Consider the following 20,962-nt stretch of genomic DNA (forward strand, 5'->3'; position numbering starts at 1 on the left):
AGAAAAGGTAATTGTCGTTCAGTTCGGCAATCAAACCAAAACGCAAATCACAATCACACTGGACAGACATTGACGTTATCATGTCGTTGCATAACTCCAGTAAAAGTACCTAGTTTTTGCATTTTGTATGTTCAGATTGTATGTTCTCGAACATCGGTATTTGCATAGCTTCCATAGCCATTACTGATAGCTCAAGTATCATGAACTCATATATAGAATCTAAAGTTCCCAAAGATCATTGAAAACACTACATTTGTGTTGCTCTCTATTTTAAATTAAATTTTGTTTTATCGCATAAATACCTGTTTACGATTCAATCGTAGCTTGGTATAAAGACGCCGTGTGTCACGAGTAATTTATCAATGGATTTCATTCAGAAAACAAGGCCATCAGAATCTGACCTAAGGTACTCACTATGGAGTAGCCAATCAGGGACCTGGAAATCGATCTCACTCATATATTTGATACAAGTTTACTCACATAGGTTTCTTACCCACAAGTGTGTAAGAAAAGGTGTTCTGTAACGGTTGTCTGAAATACTACTGTATTGTGTTAAAACTCCCTTCAAGTCACGCAAGTCATTGAGACAACATAATCTTTGTTTAGTGTCGAGATTTTATATCTTTGATTCCTGAATTTGACACTTCCATTCTGCTTGCTTTTGTGGAGATCCAGTTTAGAATTGGGATTCAGCAAACTATGCTTGTCGTTAGAGGCGACTAACGGTCGGATGGTCAGGCTGCCGACTTGGTTGACCATCATATCCCATCTGCGTAGATGCACTCTTGATCACTGGATTGTATGGGTCCAGAACTATTGTCGTAGGATGTATATCCCTGCATCAATGACTTTACCAGGAAGGCTGGCTATGCGCTGTTGTAACTTAGTAACGCGTTTATATTCGATCCGCCGATGGTACTGTGGAGCAAAATCATGATTCCACTGTTTCGTGTTAAGCAATCAGTCCCAGACACTTATCATCGCTCGTGTTATAGCCTCCAACACAATGGAAACGTAAATATATGATGTCACACCACTTACATTGATAGACTTTATATCTATTGAGATCTTGACATTTCTCATGTACAGGAATTATTCCATGTACTTTTGGTATAGAGGCATGAAACTACATGACCATAATGTTTCCATCTAAAATATTACAAGATCATGAGAAACGTTCATTAAAAACGTTTTGACTTTGAGCTAGTATTGACAGTCAAAACCATGTTTTTGCTGTTAAGAATTTTTTTTTATCATGAATTATATACGTGAAGACATACACTCAATCTCTCTTGCACACACATAAACACACCTACTCATCCATACTCACATACACACAGGCAGGCAGACATACTCTCGCAAACTGTCACTACGACGCCCTTCCTGTAACAGACCGCCTCCGTGGTGTAGTGGTTAGAGCGTCCGCCCGGAGAGCGGAAGGTCGCGGGTTCGATCCCCGACCGCGTCATACCAAAAGACGTTAAAGTATGGTACTTGTTGGTCCCTGCCTGGCGCTCGGCATTAATAGGTACATCAAGGACTGGTCGGCTCGGAGTCAGTATAATGTGTCTGAGTGGGGTATTCATGCTTCACTTCGGCATGGTATCTCAGTGGGCTAGCACTATAAAACAAGCTTCAGTCTGGGCTAGTACAAGCAGCCGCACATACACATACACACGCATGCACGTCGTCATATGAGCAAAATATTCTCAAGCACGACGTTAAACCCAATTTCACCTCACCTCACCCTTCCTGTAACACAACAGGAACTCGGAAATGCTCATCTTGAAGGTTATTGCAATCCTAATCAGACATATTTTTTTAAACTTTGACGGTGTGATGGAGGCAGTGAATTTCTGTTGGTGAATTTTGAACATTCCGTTTTGCTAATATATTCTCATTTTGACGGTTGATCTGATTGTTTTGGGCTTTTTTTCTTTTTTTTGGTTTAGTATTTTGCAGGCGTTGCTCGGCACGTGACGACGGACGTTTATCCTTACACCTGTCATCACACTGTAGACCTTCACCTCAAATCATTGCATTCAATCTCACTACCCTGGGTCTTTGAAATCAGAAATTCCTAAATATAAAACAAATTCATAAAATTATCATTAAATGACTAAGTGATACTTTCATATATATTACAACGGTTTGCACGCATTATATATAAGTGGCAAACTTCCCAACTCAAATATTTACTAGACGTGAATTGTTTTTCGTACCCATGCAAAACTATATCATTGTTAATGCAGAACACAAAAACTGATACTCGCATCAACAGGGTTTAATGTATTAATATTTGAGAAATTACAGTTCATAATAAGTGGCTGCTGCTGAGGATTTGATGAATATTATTGCGTTCACTTGAAGAGTAAAGTTGCTGATGAGCTGATGAGGTTCAGAAAACTACAACAAACAATAACTTTCGATGAAATTCACAAAATGTCAAATTTCAGAGCACATAACATTCAATGTTTCATTCGAATGATATGTGAATACATTGAAATTGCAAAAGTAACAACTACAAATTTACAAATAATTGTGTGAAATATATTAACAATTTTTGCACAACCTATTAACTTTTGGCATATATACAATTTCATTGTAATTTATAGATAGTACAACCTAGCAATGAAAGGGTAAAGTACTCACATATGTGTCTTTACATAGTTCAGCTTACAGTCAGCTGGGTGACAACCAGGCAGCATGGAGGTCCAATACACACTGGCAAGCATGTGCTCCAAAATGCATGAGCTTTGGAGAGGTCATCATGTGACCTGTGAGCTTTGACATCACACATGAAGGTTAAGGCCACAGGGTAATGGAAATTTACTGGGCCACATTGTTTACACTTTTGACTTATAAGGATTTAAATGGAAATGAACTTTAGATTTTAACTAAGTGTTTTAATTATTGGACCACCATGGATAAAATACTTAAAACCAATTCTCACAACTTAGTAAACAATTTCATTTGAAAGATTTGTACATTGAAATGTATGTAAAGAAATCTTGCATTTACAATCATAGAAACACACTTTGACAGATTACATTGAACCAGAAAAAAAATAGTATACCATATTTGCATTTATGTCAAACTGAAAGAACTGTGTGCTAATAGGATTATATCGATTTGGCCACCGCGCATGTCTGCAATGGTTTGACAGAAGTAACCCGAAGCTAAGTAATTTTGTGTAAATTTTAACTGGGCCAATGAAGGCTGGGGTAAGAAATTAGATTGCAACCCCTGCAATGTTTGAAATGTGGTTATCTTGTGCCGGATAAAGCAAATTTATTTGTTCTGAAATATGACATGTCTAAGATGCCTATTTTCAGTTGCGTTTTATGATTATTTTTCACTTAAATTTTGCAATTTTGAATAAAGTGATATTCTGAAACGTAAATAAAGCGACAAAACCCTTCAACATTTCTGATAAAAGCAGAGACGACTGTACAATTCCAACTATGATATGAGCATACGTCATATTGTTTTAACGCCTCACTCAGCAATATTACAGCTGACTGGCGGCAGACTGCAAACAATAAACAATGGTGTAGTCAATAACAGATACACATTAATGCGACTTATATATTCGGACGGGCTATTAATCATTTAGGAAGCCAGGTAGAAATATTCTTTTAATGTTCTTTAGGCGCCAGTACAGTCAATGTTCTTTGTAATGTTTATTGCTAAATTATATATATATTTTGATTGAAATCAAACGTGATAAAATTGACTAAAAGATATACACTGCGCATATTGGTGACAGTGGGATATTCGAATCTTAGCAGTGTTAGTCACAAATATGTATACTTTGAACCAGATATGTGGTCAGTATACAAGCATTTGCCATAAGCATGGCTTGCTGAAAACCAATTCTAACTCGGTTCTGGTCAAATGTGGCAATTTAGCCTCCAGTTTGATTATCTATAATCCCTGTTGATTCCCTTTCCTGTCCGTAATCACGGATTTCCTCAAAGGTTCAACGTGTGCCAATTTGTCCTTGCCACATTTGACTGCTTATAAGTCACATAATTAAGCGGGTTTTTCGGAATTATGTTAATTACATTCAATATGTTGTTTCCTATGTCATATAAGAAACTTTGGAAATCATTTTCCGGAGAGAAATGTTCAATGTTAATGTCGAGTCATAACAAATATTGTCTTCAGGGTACAATAACAGGGCAACTTATGACACTGTACTGTATTAACTGTGTCAAAATTACAGAAGAGTAAGAGTAAGAGTAAGAAAATTACAACTGTACATTTGTAAGAATAAAACGTGAGTTCATCAAAGCGACAAAACATAATTCAGTCATATATGAATTTGGTGATTTAAGAAAAGTGGATAGAGCTTTTGGCATTACTTCATAATGATTCACGACTATTTATTAAGGACGACACTGACAGAAGGAGACAGTGAATATAAGCAACAAACTCATTTCTGTCATTGCATATTTACTAAAAAAGTGTGCATTGTTTGATTCCGAGAAGCTCATGGACATTTTGTATTAACTATGCAACAGTAATGAAAAGGTGGGCGTTTTCTTTCTCGCCATGGAGCCAGTAATTTGAGCCAGTAAAAGAATACAGAGCATGAACTGATAAGAGGGCATCAAAGACTAACAAAAAAAACTGAATTTGCCAGGGCCATAAAAATTCTACAACATTAAAGATCACTGTTCATTTGCCTTACCGGTTACCTTTTCAGAATTGTAATATCAGGCTCCGGTTTGGGCGGATATTTGATTTTTCTGGTGACAATTGCGTATTTTTTGCTTGCAGGATAGTGTCAAAGAAACCTTGATCTGCTTGTAATTTACTATTTTTGTTGTTCATATTTCAGACATACGCCCAGCAGAATTCTAGGGACTGGCTTGTAAGGTATGGGTCATGTAAATAAGAATATATAATACACTGAAGTCCTACCGCGTAAATTGATCAATTGTTTTGAGTGCCAATTTCTGCTGACATTATGAACTAAGTAAGCCCATAATGTAATATACAATCCACGTCTTACAAACTGCGTCATATTTATTGACACAATGTCATCAGTGCACTGGGTAGTCAGTCATTAAATCTGATAAACTTTAAAAGACTTTTGACAAGGGTAATCTCCCAAATCCAGACGGACGATTTTCAATCTAATTTGAGAAATGCACAGCGTAAATTTGCTTGATTATGTTGAATTTATTTCCATTTTATGTGCTTCTTTGAAACGGGCATTTGGTTCTTGATTAAATTTTCAGAAAATTTGGAATCTGAGACAAGTGCAAACAGGTTTAGAACAAACTAGCACATAAGTATCGGGTATGTTTACAGTAGATCAATGACTTGGGACAGCATGACCGGGGCTGGATTAATTGACTGATTGATTGTTGTTTTACGCCGCACTCAGCAATATTCAAGCTATATGGCGGCGGTCTGTAAATAGTCGCGCCTGGAGAAGACAATCTAGTAATCAACAGCTTGATCATCGTTGTAAGCAATTGAGATACGATGACATGTGATAACCAAGTCAGCGAGCCGGACAAGCATTGGTTACTGAAGACCATTTCTAACCCGGATCTTTACGGGTCACCTGGTCTGGACTGAAATGTGGGTTGTCACATAACTGTCAAATTTATTGTATACGCTGAACTCATTTGTGAAACCTTCTTGTTTTGCCACGCTTTCAGTAGTTGATGGCTCTCTAATATCAGAGGTGAATATACTTTCATTGCAACTGTTCCATGAAAAGTGAAAAATATAATGAATGAAATGGATAATGTCAGGATATTGCAGTGTGCCGATTACAATTTATTTTTGTACATGCAAAGATCAGAAGAGGATCTCCGTTACTTATGTCAGAATCAGATGGTTGCGGATCTCAGACTGTCTGGATCCCAGTCATGGCGTCGTTTTGATGCTCCTTCTTTCAGCCAGCCTGTCAACTTGCCTGTCAAAACGGCTAAACCCTGCGTGACTTCATGTTATTCTGTCGTGTTTGTTTAAACACGTTTTCTAATGAGTGAAATACTGTTCAAAAGGCGTTTGAAGTCTTCACTCATGTTACGCAAACAGCGTATATCCCCGAAGACATCTAAAAAGAAATGATCGGGTTATAACCACCCAAGCATGTAGAAACGTAGTTGTAACAAGTCTCCTTTGTGCAGTTATTTAGCCAAAGTTTTTTTATGAACGGTTCGTGCAAGGTTATATGTGTAGTGTCAAATTTAATAGTCATATGTATCAGCACAACGTCAGGACACTGGATTTCTAATCACTTATTTTACCTAAGAAGCACTTGTGATGATTGCCGGTTTCTCGTTGCTCGATTTTCCATCTAATTTTCCATATACACCGACACAATATTACCGACTGTGAAGCGTGTAATGTCGTTTGATGTACTTTCTGGGAACTCATATTGGATACGTGACTAGATTAGCTGAATAGGTGTAATTACGTTGAGGACAAAAATGTTGAAGTGGTTAGAGCAACAAAATAATCAGTATTTGTACCCATTTAGATGAAAAATGGCAACGATGACCTAATATTCCAAATTAAATGAATTGCAATTTGCGATCGATGTTTTCGATACATTCCCTAATGTAATGCCCTGGTTGTAATATCTGTTATTACTGTAATGGCATTACTAAATGGTAAAACGTGAAAACTTGTACGAATGTAATGTGTTAAAACCACATTTGAGACCCGAAATTGTGTTAGTGTACAGCTTCCACCAGTTGCAATAAATGGCATGTGCATGATAGAGGTAACACCTGAACGCCATCAAACTCTTTCAGACTTGCTCCATTACACCCGAAATGTACCTATGGGCGAAACATGGCATACATCAAATCAGTCCGAATGGAATGAAACTGACATCTATTCATGTGAGACCTGAATTGTTTTCACATCGGTAGTGCCAGGTTTTGAGCGCCTTGAAATAACAGGTTTTAAGTCCAAATAGGTTAGCGATTGGATTTGATCGATTCTGTTTATCTTTTTATACAACAATTTTACAAGGCGAACGGTTCAATGATATTTGGATAAGTCTTTCAGTATTTTGTTATGATTGTAAATATATCATTTAAGTAGTCAACATTTTTGGGATGGGACCTGGTCTAAAATCCATGTATTTGCCATATCAAAGTTTTGGAAAACTTTAGATAATGTAAAAGGTTTGCTTTAAACATAGATTCCACTTTCTTGGCATATTATAACAATTCGACGACAACTGAATTACGCAGTCAAATATATTAGAAGAGATCTGAGTACATTCACGACTATATGTGTGTTCTTTAATACGATTCATTTATTGACAAAGGAGAGAGCAAGTCTCGCTATGTCAGATAACTCATGGCTTGTCCGTGAGATAATACCAAGACTCCTTATGTCTTTTCTTCCATAATAATGCGTGACGTATGGTCCTAATTATGGCAACATGGTAGTTTTATCTGCTTTTTAACAAATTTAAGAAGTATTTCTGCTTCAGTGTTCATCCTTCCAAGTATATTTCTACGACGGTGTTTTTTCAAACAAAAATTCCATTTCTTGTCCATTGACACAGTATTTTCCACCAGATATAAAGAACAATATAACAAAGCAAGAAAATAACACAGTTATAAATGGTCAGGGGGATTAACGACTTTCCTGCAACAAACACACAATATCAGATTGAGCAGGAAAAGACAATTAAGCTTGACCCTGAACCGTCCTTCTGGATAATACCAACTTTTATGATTGTTTGAGATTCCAAACGCTTTCTTTAGTCGAATTTCGTTATCCGTTTTGACTGAATTTCGCACTCCATAAATGTTGTTGCTGCACCGCCACGTCTCAGTCAGGACCAACACACCAATATATTAAAGGTGGATGAACTCATAGGCTTGTTTCACACTGGAATGGTATGTTTGGGTTGGGTTGTTTTGCACATTCTGGAAAAGACCCTGGATGTTGTTGTATTCAGGAACATTTTGTGTCATCGCTGATTTTCAGTTACGAATCCACACACTATTAATCACTGCTTTACCCTTTTCGTCCAAATCATCTTTTAATACGGGTGAGATTTCATCTTCTGCAACCCACGATTGTCACACGACGACTAATGGGATCGGGTGGTCAGATTTGGTGGATGTATATCATCATATCCCAATGGTGTAGATCGATGCCCACAATGGCACCCACTGGAGTGTCTGGTCCAGGCTCGATAATTTACATTGGCACATGGTTTTACATGTGGTAAGCAGATTGATGTACATTTTGTGATAATCTTTAATAAAGTAACCTTCATATCAGACGAAATAGCAATGTTTAATGTTCGTTGAACAGCAACGTCAATTTCTGGTTTCAAATGGTTGGTGCGTTGTTAGTGCAGATATGTTGAGACCCAGAGGACACGACATTCCTCTGTGAATATTATCAGAAATGTTACAGAAAAATTACATTACCGAATATACGGGATGAGACTAAACTATAATGCATATTTAACGAGCTAATTCCGTAGGGATATTTCATTTAAACTTGGCACTAATGCCTTATACTCATTATTTCTATTCATACATCACGATACATGATAGAATACATAATTATTTTTATTTGTAACTTAATTTTCTCATATCCTGACATAGTTATTCTCTGGAGTGTACTTAAATGTCAATTTCAGGTCCTGAGTTTATTTAGCAAGGATATGAAGTTCATATTATCGCCTCCCTTCTCACAATTCACATTATTGAGTAGTTTGATTGGATGTGGAAAAAAGAATGTGACACATCCACTTAATGTTTTTTATTCTTTGTAATGAGCCTAACGGAGGAGCGGAATGTATTGCGTGACTTTCCAATTGGATTCTGGAAACTCTTTATCTTGTACATTCACATTCTCTAATGTGAGGAGGTTTATTATTATAACATTGGTACTTCGATGTACGTTGGGGCCATTATTGACGCATAAAATATTAGAAGCGAAAATAGAGCAAAAGGAATATGTTTCTCAATGTTCATGGAATAATATGAACAATGAGAGTGTGTCACAGAAAACATAACCAATGGAATACAAGAAAAACAAAAACATTTCAGTCTCCTTAATAATCATGTCTGCGCAACCATCTCGTCAAAAAAGGGAGTATTTCTGCAGGAAGCCATTGTGGAAAGTGAACGGTTTTGAGTTACACTGCCTTAATCCCAGATTATCCCAGTTATGTCACGGCATGTCAGCCTCAAAAGCGAGGAAAGTCCAAACTGATGAATGTCTCAGAGATTTACCCCTTTGGCAATACCCACGACCACGTGTATGGCGCTGAGAAACGATGACATATCAACTAGATTCGAACAGATTCATCGGTTTCCAGCATGTCCAAGTTACACAGGTCAGCATAGCACCTTAGACGCCATTGGACAAACCGTGCCCCCAAAGCGAAAGGTCCTTCAGGCAACGCGAAGAAAAGACACGAACGGTCTTCACGTATACTACATGAGGTGACTGATATCTAGTTATAATAATATTTGCACTTATACTGCGCCAAATTCCAGGCATAGAGTGCTTGCTCATGGCGTTACAAACAACATGAAGTCACTGCTAAAAGTCATTGGCGGTGTTTTTCTTGGGTGCTCAATAGTTATTGAAAGTCCTAAAGAGATAGGTTTTGAGGTCGCTCTTAAAAATGTCAAGGGATTCTGCCTCCTTGATCTGAAGAGGGTTCCATAAAGTGGCAGCCAAGTAAGCAAAGGATCTACGCCAAAACGTTTCAGATTGTACTTTGGTACGTCAAGTAGATGATGGTCGGCAGATCGAAGTGATCTCAATAGTACATATTTGTGAATGAGATCATTCAAATATGGAGGAGCTGATTGATGATAGCATTTGTAAGTGTCATAATTTTGAATTGAACTCTTGCTTGTACAGCAAGCCAGTGCAGTGATATAAGGTATAATGTGTGAAGATTTCCTAGTCCTGGTGACTATACATGCAGCAGTATTTAGCACACGCTGAAGTCTGGCAAACTGTGCCTGCTAGACATTTTCGAGTAACCTGTTGCAATAATTCAATCTGGATAACACAAGTGACCGCACAAGCATATGAGCAGCAAATGTGGTGAGAAGATGTCTAACTGATCCTATGTTGCGTAAGTGGAAGTAATATGTTTTGCACAAGTTCGAAATATGGCAATCCATAGAGAGATTGCTCTCCAGAATAATGTCCAGATTTCTCACAGTTTTAGACAGTGGTATTTCAGACTGGCCAATACGCACTGTCGTCACTCCAGCCGTCAAACGTTTTGCCTGTGTTCCCGTGAGAAGAGCCTTAGTTTTGTTGTCATCCAGCGGTAACTCATGTTCTGTCAGCAAAAGATTTGATGTTATCTGTACATCGTTGTAGATCCGAGAGGGCTTCTCTAGTGCCCCGAGGTAGAAAGACTTTGATAGTGTCATCTACATAGCAGTGGTGATTGACGTCAGTAGAAGTGACAGACTTTCCTAAATCAGAAGTATAGAGTGTAAACAGTAAAGGGCCCCAAAACAGATCCTTGTGGGACCCCGTATTTCAGTGCTGTTGGTTTCGAATGATGCCAACTGTCTGTACCCGGTCTTTCAAGTATGAAATAAACCACTTGAGTGTTGTATCCTTAATACCCATGGCTTTCATTAGGATCAACGAAAGTCTCTGATGATCAATGGTATCAAAGGCGGCGGATAGATCCAATAATACTAATAATCCAACCTTTCCATTATCAACTGATGTCAAAAGGCCATTCAGAACATAAAGCAGAGTAGTTTAAGTGGAATGCTCTGGTCTGTAAGCCGACTTATATTTGTCTGACAAGTCACATTCAGCAAGATGAGACGAACGTCTGGACTTCACAGCCCGTTCCAATGCCCTGGAAAGGAACGATACGTTTGAAACGGGTCTATAATTACCCAGTTCAGAAGTATCTAAATCGTGCTTCTTGATTTGGAGTTTCGCCACCGCTTCTTTCAGAATCGACAGAACCCCACCTGCAGATAAGCACCGATTTACTATCTCATGACAGGAAGCAAAATGCCAAAATAATTGATGGTATCGGATCCAGGTCACAGGTAGTCGGTTTACTGTTTGTGGTGATATTCCGGATTTCCTCCTTTGAGAAACTACCAAAATCATCCATTGGGACTCTATTGAAGGGGGATAGAGTCTGAATCACAAATGTTTTGTGTCGATGTTGAATTATCCAAATTAGATCGAATGTTCTTTATTTTAGAGGTGATGTACTCATTAAAATCATTTGCAATATCTTCATTAATGTCAGACTGAAGAACATATTAACGGAATTCGAACACACGGTCATCGGTTTCTAGCATGTCCAAGGTTCATTGTACCTTAGGCGCGATTTGACAAACATTGCCACAACAATGAACCAGTAATTACGCCACATCGGACATATTGCTAATCGGTGTTTGATCTTTTGAGTTTTGTTCACATGATGTCGTCACTGCTTGTTAGTTATTTATAAACATCTGCTAATGATATACACAGTGTAATTGGAATCGGGCAATAGACTCAGAGGTGTTGTTCGGTAATTTAGATTTGAAAACAATGAATTTGTACATATGACCCAAAATACTATTCTCGTCCCTGTAAAATTTCAGTTATTATGTGCATTTTACAGTTTGCGGCAACAGAACCTATTGTTAAATTTGGTTACGTCTATTTAAGCGTCATATATTGTTGCAATTGTTCATGTAAAGTAAACATTGTATAAAGAATTTTGTGAATCAGGTGTAACGGAGGCATAGTTTAATCATGAGAAACTCGACAACATGCCTGAAATTGTGTATTGGTATACCTTAAATGTAAAACTTTTCGATGTTAACTCATATCAAGCTCCGGATAATTCCAAACACGAGAAGACGATTGCTCTACCCTCTTGGTCACAACTGTATTCAAAATCGATGTCGGAACAGAACATTCGTCCATCTTCATCACTCAGCTTAATCCCTTCACCACACTCATTTATTACCCACTATTTTTCAGCCTAATGGAACGTCCGAGTATATAAATAAGATTAAGGCTATACATGCTATTTCCATTTAGATACCATACCTCTGGCATCTTGTTACCTCTTCAGGCCACCGATATTCAGGTTACTTGTTCGATTCCACATTAAGGCCATAATTTGAGAAAATAGATCAGATTTCCTCTCTCATTCATTTAGTGTCCAGTGGTTATATTTAAAGTGTTGTCGTGAAGACGAGCCCTGGAGTTCTCCCCTGAGCATCAATGAAGTATAATAGGACTGATATGTAGCCTCACAACAGAAGCAGATATTGATAGCTTTTTCATAGAAATCAGCGGTGGTTGATTGCAGCTTTATTGTGTTTGATTGACCACACGGGAGCCTTGTTAAAATAACATCCAAGTTGATATTGTCCCATTTCTAAAACCAGTGCTGCACTGGCATGATCAAGAACTTAAGTAGTGTACGTTCACTTAGGAATGATCTTAGATATTTTAATGATATTGTATTAATATAGAATAAGTCAAATAAAAACACGTTAGCGTCATAACTGCCCAAAGAGATAATGTTTTCTATTCTCAACACTCAACATTCAGTATTCTGTACGCTTGTATGATATCACTTCCCCATATCTCTAACCGTTATGGTAAACAAAAGTGAAGCTTTGGGTCGGAGGTCTTGCTGTGAGTAAATATAAGCAACTATGGTTCCATGTCGCAATATTCTATCAATATCACGTCATCTTTGCACATTGTACCATGATCTTGAAAATAGTGATGTGCCCATCTTTCATTGATACATTCTGATTATCACAAGATCGTTAATTGTTGAAGCATATAGTTGTACACTAAGCAACAGTTATTTCTTTCAACATATCATCTTAATGTTACACACAGGGGTGCATGCAATGTGTTGTCTCTATAGTAGGTAAATGTAACAGTGCAAATATTCTGACAATATAATAATCATTGGAATCTACTTTATCATATCATTGTTGACATAAAAGACAAGTCAATGCATTTATGGCATGCTAGCAAAACGGTCATAATCAAGTATTTGGTTATTTAATGTCGTAAGGAACATTGCATAATCAAAGGAAGTCACATTATTCGCTGCGTTTACGCCTCCGCTTGAAAGAGTTTAACTTGCAGTTCTTCTTCCTTTGGAAATAAACGTAAATTGTAACTTTTTTTTTTTGCTACTTTGAAGATTTTGATTGCATTGAACTTTTTTTGTGTAAATTTACAATCCAGCGCACTATATTTGATATAAGGGATCTGATTCAAACATATGAGAACAGCTTTTTACAAATTTGAAATGTTTACCTCATGGAATGTATGGTAATCGCCATTAAAATATATGTTAATTTTTTTTCATAACAAGTTGATTGTAGTTGATGACTTCGGCCAGGAAAACGTCTTGTAAATTCTTACAAAAATTAAACTTGCGGTGAAAAAACAAAGAAATTTTGAGACATAAACAGATTTGATGGTTGCAAATCGAGCAGGGAGTGATTGCATCAAACGTTTTACGAAGGCCTGGACCATAAAGACAACGATCAAAGAGACATGAAAGCTAAACCTGCTTCCTTTTGATATAACATGGCGTTATTAAATCAGTTTTTACGGAACATGTGATCCAACATAATTAAATGAAACTAAATACGTTAGTGTCTTTGAACAATTTTAAGATATAGGAACATGCATAGAGTGTAAGCGATATACTGGGATATGCAACAGATACAATATCATGCGTGGTAGTTCTTCCAGGTATAACACTGAACGAGAGATGCATACAACCACATATACATGTACATAACAACGTATGGTATGGATTTACAACTTCTTTAATATTTACAACACGACGCATCTGGGCTACCTCTTGCTCCTTCATCAGGTGAGTGACATAATATGGTTATGCAAAATACACTGTATATAGAATGTACAGGAAGCCAGTGAGGTATTACTACAGTCTGAGATGTACAGAGGTTAAGGATATTAAGTGATGTGTATTGATTCAGATGTACATAGTTAAAGAGATTAAGTGGTATGTTTATTCAACGAATGTACAGAGTGTTTATACAACTAAAAGGATAGGATATACACGATAGGATTGATTGAAAGCCACTTATGAAAACAATGACGGGAAAACACACATATGAAAACACACATCAAAGGATGTACAGTGATTAAGGGGAAAACATGTACATTGAAAGCTTATTATTCTATGCACCAAGCATTCGGTAGGAAAACACCCTGATCATTTCAGGTTTGGTGCGGTGGATCCAGATGGCCTCAATCAATTTTCCCTTCAGCAATTGGCCTATCAAGCATCTGAACCACATATACATTCGTAATTCTGCTACATCAAATATATCTTGCCCATACATGTATGTTTCAATCTGTAATTGCACAAAAACATGAAATAAAACTCATTGAAATTTAATAGAAAACAGCTGACCTATTGAGCTGAAGTGAACGTGTGCTCGCGTATCTTTACCTGACCTGTATAAGACCTGCAGAATATAAGGGTATATTCAATGAGCCTACTTGTAGGCAGATTTATTCACGCGGCAGAAATGTAAGTCCTCAAAAAGGCCGCGTACGAAGTAAAATCGCGAGAACCAATCAAATCTGAACATTACTTATTTTAGATAAGTATATATCCAAGTCTGCATAACGGGACCATGAGCCAGTAAATGTGCAATAGTTGAACACGGCTAATTGTCACTAACTCTAAACTGTGAACGTATATTTGAACTATACGGGATACCACATGAATTTCCACTCGGCTAAAATTTTAACTATAAAGGATACCGAGCTGGGCGGGAACAGTATATTAATAGATCATTCTGAGCAGTATTCATGTAAAAACACAGAGTATCAGTCGAATGATGTAGAAAGGTCCAAAGCGGTGTCGGTCTTACAAACAATGTGGAACCCACGAGTATAAAAAGGGTCCTGAACCAAAACACAGAATCGGCGCGAACCGGGAAATGAACCTACCGTCCAAGGTTTCTGGAGTGCCCAAAGGACGCACCTTAGCACAGGGGATGGCGGCGCACTGGACGACATGGGAATACCTGTCCTATATTTAGTATATGACTTTGCTTGCATTCTACCAATCAGTTGTTTAAAATACAGCTGCCCAACATATATGTGATCCAAAGGGCAGTATACAACATGATTGTTAAGTAGCAATGAAAGTTTCGATGCACATACTAGTGCAGACTTGACTTTTGCTTCATGAATGAACAACCCAAACACCTTTTGTATTGAATGGAATATTTTAGGTGAAATGTTCAATCATTAGTGGTGGAAAGTTCTTTCATCTGTTGTGTCCTTCTGCTTGACAGAATAGGATTTTATAAAAGAACTGAAACTTCTACGTGAAATGCATCGTTCTAATTAACGAATCATTGGTTGGCAGTAAAGTCCCTAAGAGCAGTTTTGTGTTACTGAAGTTCCTATTATCGAAATGTCTCTGGATATGAATTGAACAGCATAGTGTATTATTGAAAATTCACTATCTATACATTTACTTCACAGAACATTACTGTGAAATGTCAAGCAATTTGTTTCACGAAATGCTACTTAATCACCAATTGCCAACGAGAAAATAAACTGATAATTAGTATTGACAAATGAAACTGTTCATATTTATGGTGTCTCTTGTTAATAAAAGTTCTAATTATCGTAGTTATCACACATCATACATGTAAATAAATGCATCATTTATCACGTTACGTCAATAACCTATTACTGTAGTATCGGTCTACTGAGCATTCATGGCAACATGCTATTATTGAAGTCGCCGTGAATCTGCCCGGATTTTGATTTAAATCTAAATGCCGATCTCAATGTTGTTAATCACCTCGAGAAATCATTTTGATAAATGATGTTTGAGTAGATTTCCTGTGTTTCAAACGAATGGTAAGAAATTTATGAGAACGATTTGAAGGATTAATTCTGAGGAAATCCTTAGCCTACTGCTCTACCTTACCCAAAACTCATAAATGCTCAAACTTAAACTCAGTCAAGAAAAGAGAACAAACATATACAGCTCATAGCTCAGACTTCACTTACAGTGATGAGAAATCCGGGACATTTCTTGATGTTTACCCCGCGAACTCACTTTATACTTCAAACCTGTTGTTCAGAGCAGTGCACGTATTTTCGCCATGGTAAAGTTGTTTCGAGAATACTTATTTTTAAATGGTTTAGGACACTACTACGACACCTGTTGTTTTATTTCGAAACTGAAATAAAGTCTGTAAATGTGATCTTCCGAATTTCAAAACCTCAATGATAATGATATGTCTTAGTTTCAATATCAAAACTGTTTTAATTAATACATGTTTTTTGTTTGGGTGATTGTTAACGGTGTGAAGACTGACGGTGATCTTGATATTATTTTAGGCTATGGACCGTCAGGCTCACACTGTGTGATATGCTTTTGAGGTTTTCAGTACATGTATGTCTTTGTACACGAATTGCTGATACACTTTCCCACATTCAAGAATTGATCAAGCAGATTTTATTCGTTCTATTTTAATTAATTGCCACACTCACGTGTAATTGTATGTGTCCCCGCATTAAAACAACACTTTTTTTACTTATTTCACATGTTCATTTCATGTTTATATTAGGCGAAAACAGCATCATCACATTACGAAGAATGGCTGAAGTTTATAACTACGACTACACCTTTAACACTTTGCTGGCATTACGTGCATGACCTCTTTTACTGTGTTTTGTAGACACAAAGCTTGGACCGTCGGGCATAATTCATTGGAATATCGCTGACTGCCGTTTTCTTGTTTTCACCTTTTTGAGTTTGTGTACTGTCGTTATGAAGTTACAAACTTAGCCTCGCACGGAGATTATTCCAAATCTCCTCAAGTTTTCTTATCGATTATACAAAGTCGCATTTATCGGCAACAATAAAAATGTTTTAGCTCATTGGGATATCTTTGCAAGTGTCAGAGAATGATTTCCTATCTATGTGACATTTATAGACTTGAAATGTCTCACTGACACCCCCAAAACTGAAAGTCATTGAGTTTACTTTTCACATCAAAAACACGTTTCTTTCACTGAATATGAAGCATGATGTGATCTATTATCCAATGCTTCCTGCTACATTCGATATTTGTTCATTGAGTCGTGGTGGTTGTGGAAATTCAAGCGCCCATTTGCCATCTCCTTGTCTTAAATGTTTCAAATAGAGACCACTGTTTAGTGTGAAATTCACAAGATGTAGGCTATACTGTGATACAAGACTAAGACTTTTACCAATGTTTTGAAACCAACGAGGTGAGTTGAGGTGAAACGTCGTACTAAGGAATATTTAGGTCATATGACGGCGTGTGTATGTGTGGCTGTTTGTACCAGCTGGCTTTATAGTGCCAGCTCACTGAGACATCATGCCGCAATTAAGCAATGCCATGAATATCCCACTTTCGCTCTGTCAGATACCATAGGAAGGACACTCGTTGCGTATACTTCGTATGTAATGAGACCTCATGTAGTATTCTCCTGAGCGACTATTTTATTTACTCAAGTCTTTAATGAGTTGCTGGTCGACTCAACTTGAGATGTGCTCGCAAGGGCAGGTGCAGACTTCGGAGTCTGTTCCAATCAGAAGGGTAATATTCCAGGGAGACTCCTTTAGTACTTTGGTTTTTTGCTTTTCTTTAAATCCTTTGAGCTTTCTGCTCAGTAGGGAATAGGGTTACCACCCCGGACCTCCTCAGCACAGATCCCCAACATCGCTTACTCACCTCCTTTAGATGGATGACATCGAGCTTCTTGCCAAGGGAGATACCAATTTGAAAGAACAGGTTCTCCTTGTCGAGTCTTGTTCTATTGATACTGACTTGACATTTGGACTCGACACATGTAATACTCTTCATTCGAAACGTGGCAAGGTAGTTAATGATGGATCGGTCACGTTACAGGGGAGGAGGAATTATTGAGCATCTTGTGGAAGATCAGGCCTACGCCTATCTTGTAATGCAAGTTCGAGACACGCTCCAGAATGCCCAGACTCAAGTAACTTCGGGCCGAGTATAAGTCTCGCTTAAAGAAAATCTGTTGCTCAGAGCTAAATGCTCGAAACAAGGTCAAAGCCACCAATACTTTTGCTGTGACAGTCCTCTCCTATTCCTTTGGAGTAGTTGATTGGACAAAACAAGACATCCAGAGTCTTGACCGCCTGACCTGAAGGATCATGTCTGATAACAGAGCCCACCACCCTCGTTCCTCTCTCAATCGTTTATACCTGCCAATCAATTCTGGAGGTCGGGGTTTGATTAATGTGGAGGCTCTTCATGATAGAATTTTATTGTGTACTTTTGCACATATTTATTTATCGGATGATCCTCTGGTGATGCATGTGAAGAATCATGATGAAAGCAAGGAATTCCACAGCTATTTTAAGCGTGCCAAGGTTGTTGGACAGAATCAGAAATTTGAGGTTGATTTTGTTGATGGCGATGTACTGCTGGACGGTACAGCGATGGGAGTAAACCAGGTGAAGTCCTTCACCAAGTCTGCCCAGAGTCGGCCATTTGTGGAGAAGCTTTCTGAGAAGCCATTGCATCGTGTGTACATGCAGTGTGTGGAACAGAATGGCAATCCCACCGACTCCTAGATGAATTCGGCTGGTCTAAAATGTGAAACTGAGGGCTTCCATTTTGCTGCTCAGGACCAGTCACTTCCCACTCGTATTCGCCAAAATGTGATTCTTAAAGAAAATATCAATATGAGAATGTCGACTATGTAATGAACTTACAGAGACTGTCCAACACCTTGTCAGTGGATGCCCTTCTTTGGCACAAACAAGCATATCTTAAACGACGTGATGGCATTGCTCGTTGCTTTTACTACCGTCTCCGCCATGTCTGTGGCTTTGACTCCGAGGGCCATCCATGGTACGACCCTGAACATGTCCAGGGCGTCATAGAAAATGATGCTTTCAAACCTCTGTGGAATAGGCCCATATACAGCCTCAAAAGATCTAGAATTCCTGCCAACAAACCTGATCTTGTCCTTTCTGATGCAGGCAATGAATGTATTTATATCATTGAATTTTCTGTCCCTTTGACAGCAATGTGATTGGCAAGATTTGATATTCTCGCTTGCATCCCAAGTACACTGTCGTCAGGCTCCCCATTGTTCTTGAGATGAGGGTGTTTCTGGTCAAATGCAGAAGGCTGCAGTGTAGTATTCTCCGGAAAAGTTCACTAGGCAGTGTTTCCTGGGAAAGTCCCATTCGCAGTCTTGCAGAGGACATCCCTGAGCTGATGATGACCCTCGATAGCAGGATCTAAGGATCATAATCTGTAAAACATAATAATAATATGCATTTATACCGAACAGCTCGCATTGTTACAGGAACAACATTTGCACACAAAATGGTCGAAACTTTTCAGGATATGCTTGACATTTTTTCTGAAGAGGAATGTTTTTTTTAAGGCACATTTTAAGGAAATCTGGAAACAGCAAGATTTTAGTTTTGTTTTCAATGTGTGGCTCTTTGGAAATGTCAGTTCCGAATCCAGGTGAAGTCCAAGCACTGGTCTTTAACACTGGCTTGGAGAAGGGTATGATGTTGAGTTGCGTATTGGGATTGCAGTTACTTTCTGGCAATCTGTGACTCGAGATCGAAGTTGGATACTACCAACAAGCAATGCTGGCATTGTTATTCTGTTTTCTGACATGGGATTGCAGTTTCTGTGACAAGATCAATGCTTCACCAACAAGCAATTTCAGCATATGTGAATTCATGAATTCCAGTTCTTTATATATAAAGAGTCCAATGGAGGTATCCAACTTGCTATAATCTAACTGCTGGGTGTCATCGGCAAACATATGATGACTAACTGTATGAATGACATCTCCAAGATTTCTCGTATAGAGAGTAAACAATCCCGGCCCGAGGACCGATCCTTGCGGAACTCCAGAGCATAGTTGTGATTTCTCCGATGATTTGTCTTGGACGATGACCGATTGCTGACGTTCAGACACATATGACTTGAACCAAGATAAGGCAGTACCACGTACTCCGAAAACTGTCTCCGGTTGCTGAATTAGTAAAGAATGGTCAATAGTATCAAACGCCGTGGACAAGTCCGGGAGTATGAGAACGGCAATATTTCCATTGTCCACTGAACACAGCAAATCATTAACAACAGAAATCAATGCTGTCTCCGTACTGTGCTTTGGCCGATAAGCAGACTGAAACGTTTCATAAAGTTAAAACTCCGCAAGATGTGCGCAGAGTCTTACCTTCACTGCCCTGTCAAGCAGTGTAGACAGATAGGGTAAGCTATATATGTATAAAAATGCAAAAGAACTATCATACATATGTATGTGTATCAATATACTCTATTTTATGTATCAAAATACAAATTAAAGAACTAATGCCTTATACTCATTCTTTTTCTCCTCATACATCACAATACACGATAAGGATACATAATATCAAATCATTGTTAACCTTGAATATGTCTATTTAAGTGTCATGTATTCTTGCAACAATTCGTACAAAGTTAACATTGTCCAGGGAATTGTGTGAAACAGGTGTAACAGAGGCAGAGTTTAGTCATGGAAAATACGACCACACGACCCCTACCATATATGAAATTGTGTATTTGTATTTACAACCAGTGATGCTAAAAGATAAGGTGTCTCATATCAAACTCTTCGTCAGGATAATTCCATATATGAGCAGAATAGTGTTATACCTTCTCAGTCACAACTGTTTTTCAAAATCGATGTCTGAACAGAACATTCACCCATCTTCATCACTCAGCTTAATCTCTTCACCACACTCATTTATTACCCACTAATGTTCAGCCTAATGAAACGTCGGAGTATAAAAATAAGATTAAGGCTAAACATGCTATTTCCATTTAGAAACCATACCTCTGCTTCTTATTACCTCCTCAGGTCACCGATATTCAGGTTGCTTGTTCGATTCCAC

At 38.0% G+C, this 20,962-nt stretch overlaps 2 long non-coding RNA genes across 2 annotated transcripts; one reads left to right on the plus strand and one right to left on the minus strand.

Annotated features, from left to right (window-relative positions):
* Positions 1–2,269: 2,269 nt before the first annotated feature.
* On the minus strand, positions 2,270–2,770 carry LOC124254771. The gene is made up of 2 exons (XR_006892547.1): positions 2,653–2,770; positions 2,270–2,406 (listed from the first exon to the last, which is right to left on the minus strand). It is a non-coding gene; the product is annotated as an uncharacterized LOC124254771 (long non-coding RNA).
* A 1,262-nt stretch (positions 2,771–4,032) lies between these two features.
* Positions 4,033–14,235, plus strand: LOC124254772. The gene is made up of 3 exons (XR_006892548.1): positions 4,033–4,043; positions 4,126–4,129; positions 14,168–14,235. It is a non-coding gene; the product is annotated as an uncharacterized LOC124254772 (long non-coding RNA).
* The last annotated feature ends 6,727 nt before the right edge of the window (positions 14,236–20,962 follow it).

Source organism: Haliotis rubra, unplaced genomic scaffold (genome assembly GCF_003918875.1).
Source record: "Haliotis rubra isolate DU_JTF1 unplaced genomic scaffold, ASM391887v1 Scf581, whole genome shotgun sequence".
Classification (NCBI taxonomy): Eukaryota; Metazoa; Mollusca; class Gastropoda; order Lepetellida; family Haliotidae; genus Haliotis; species Haliotis rubra.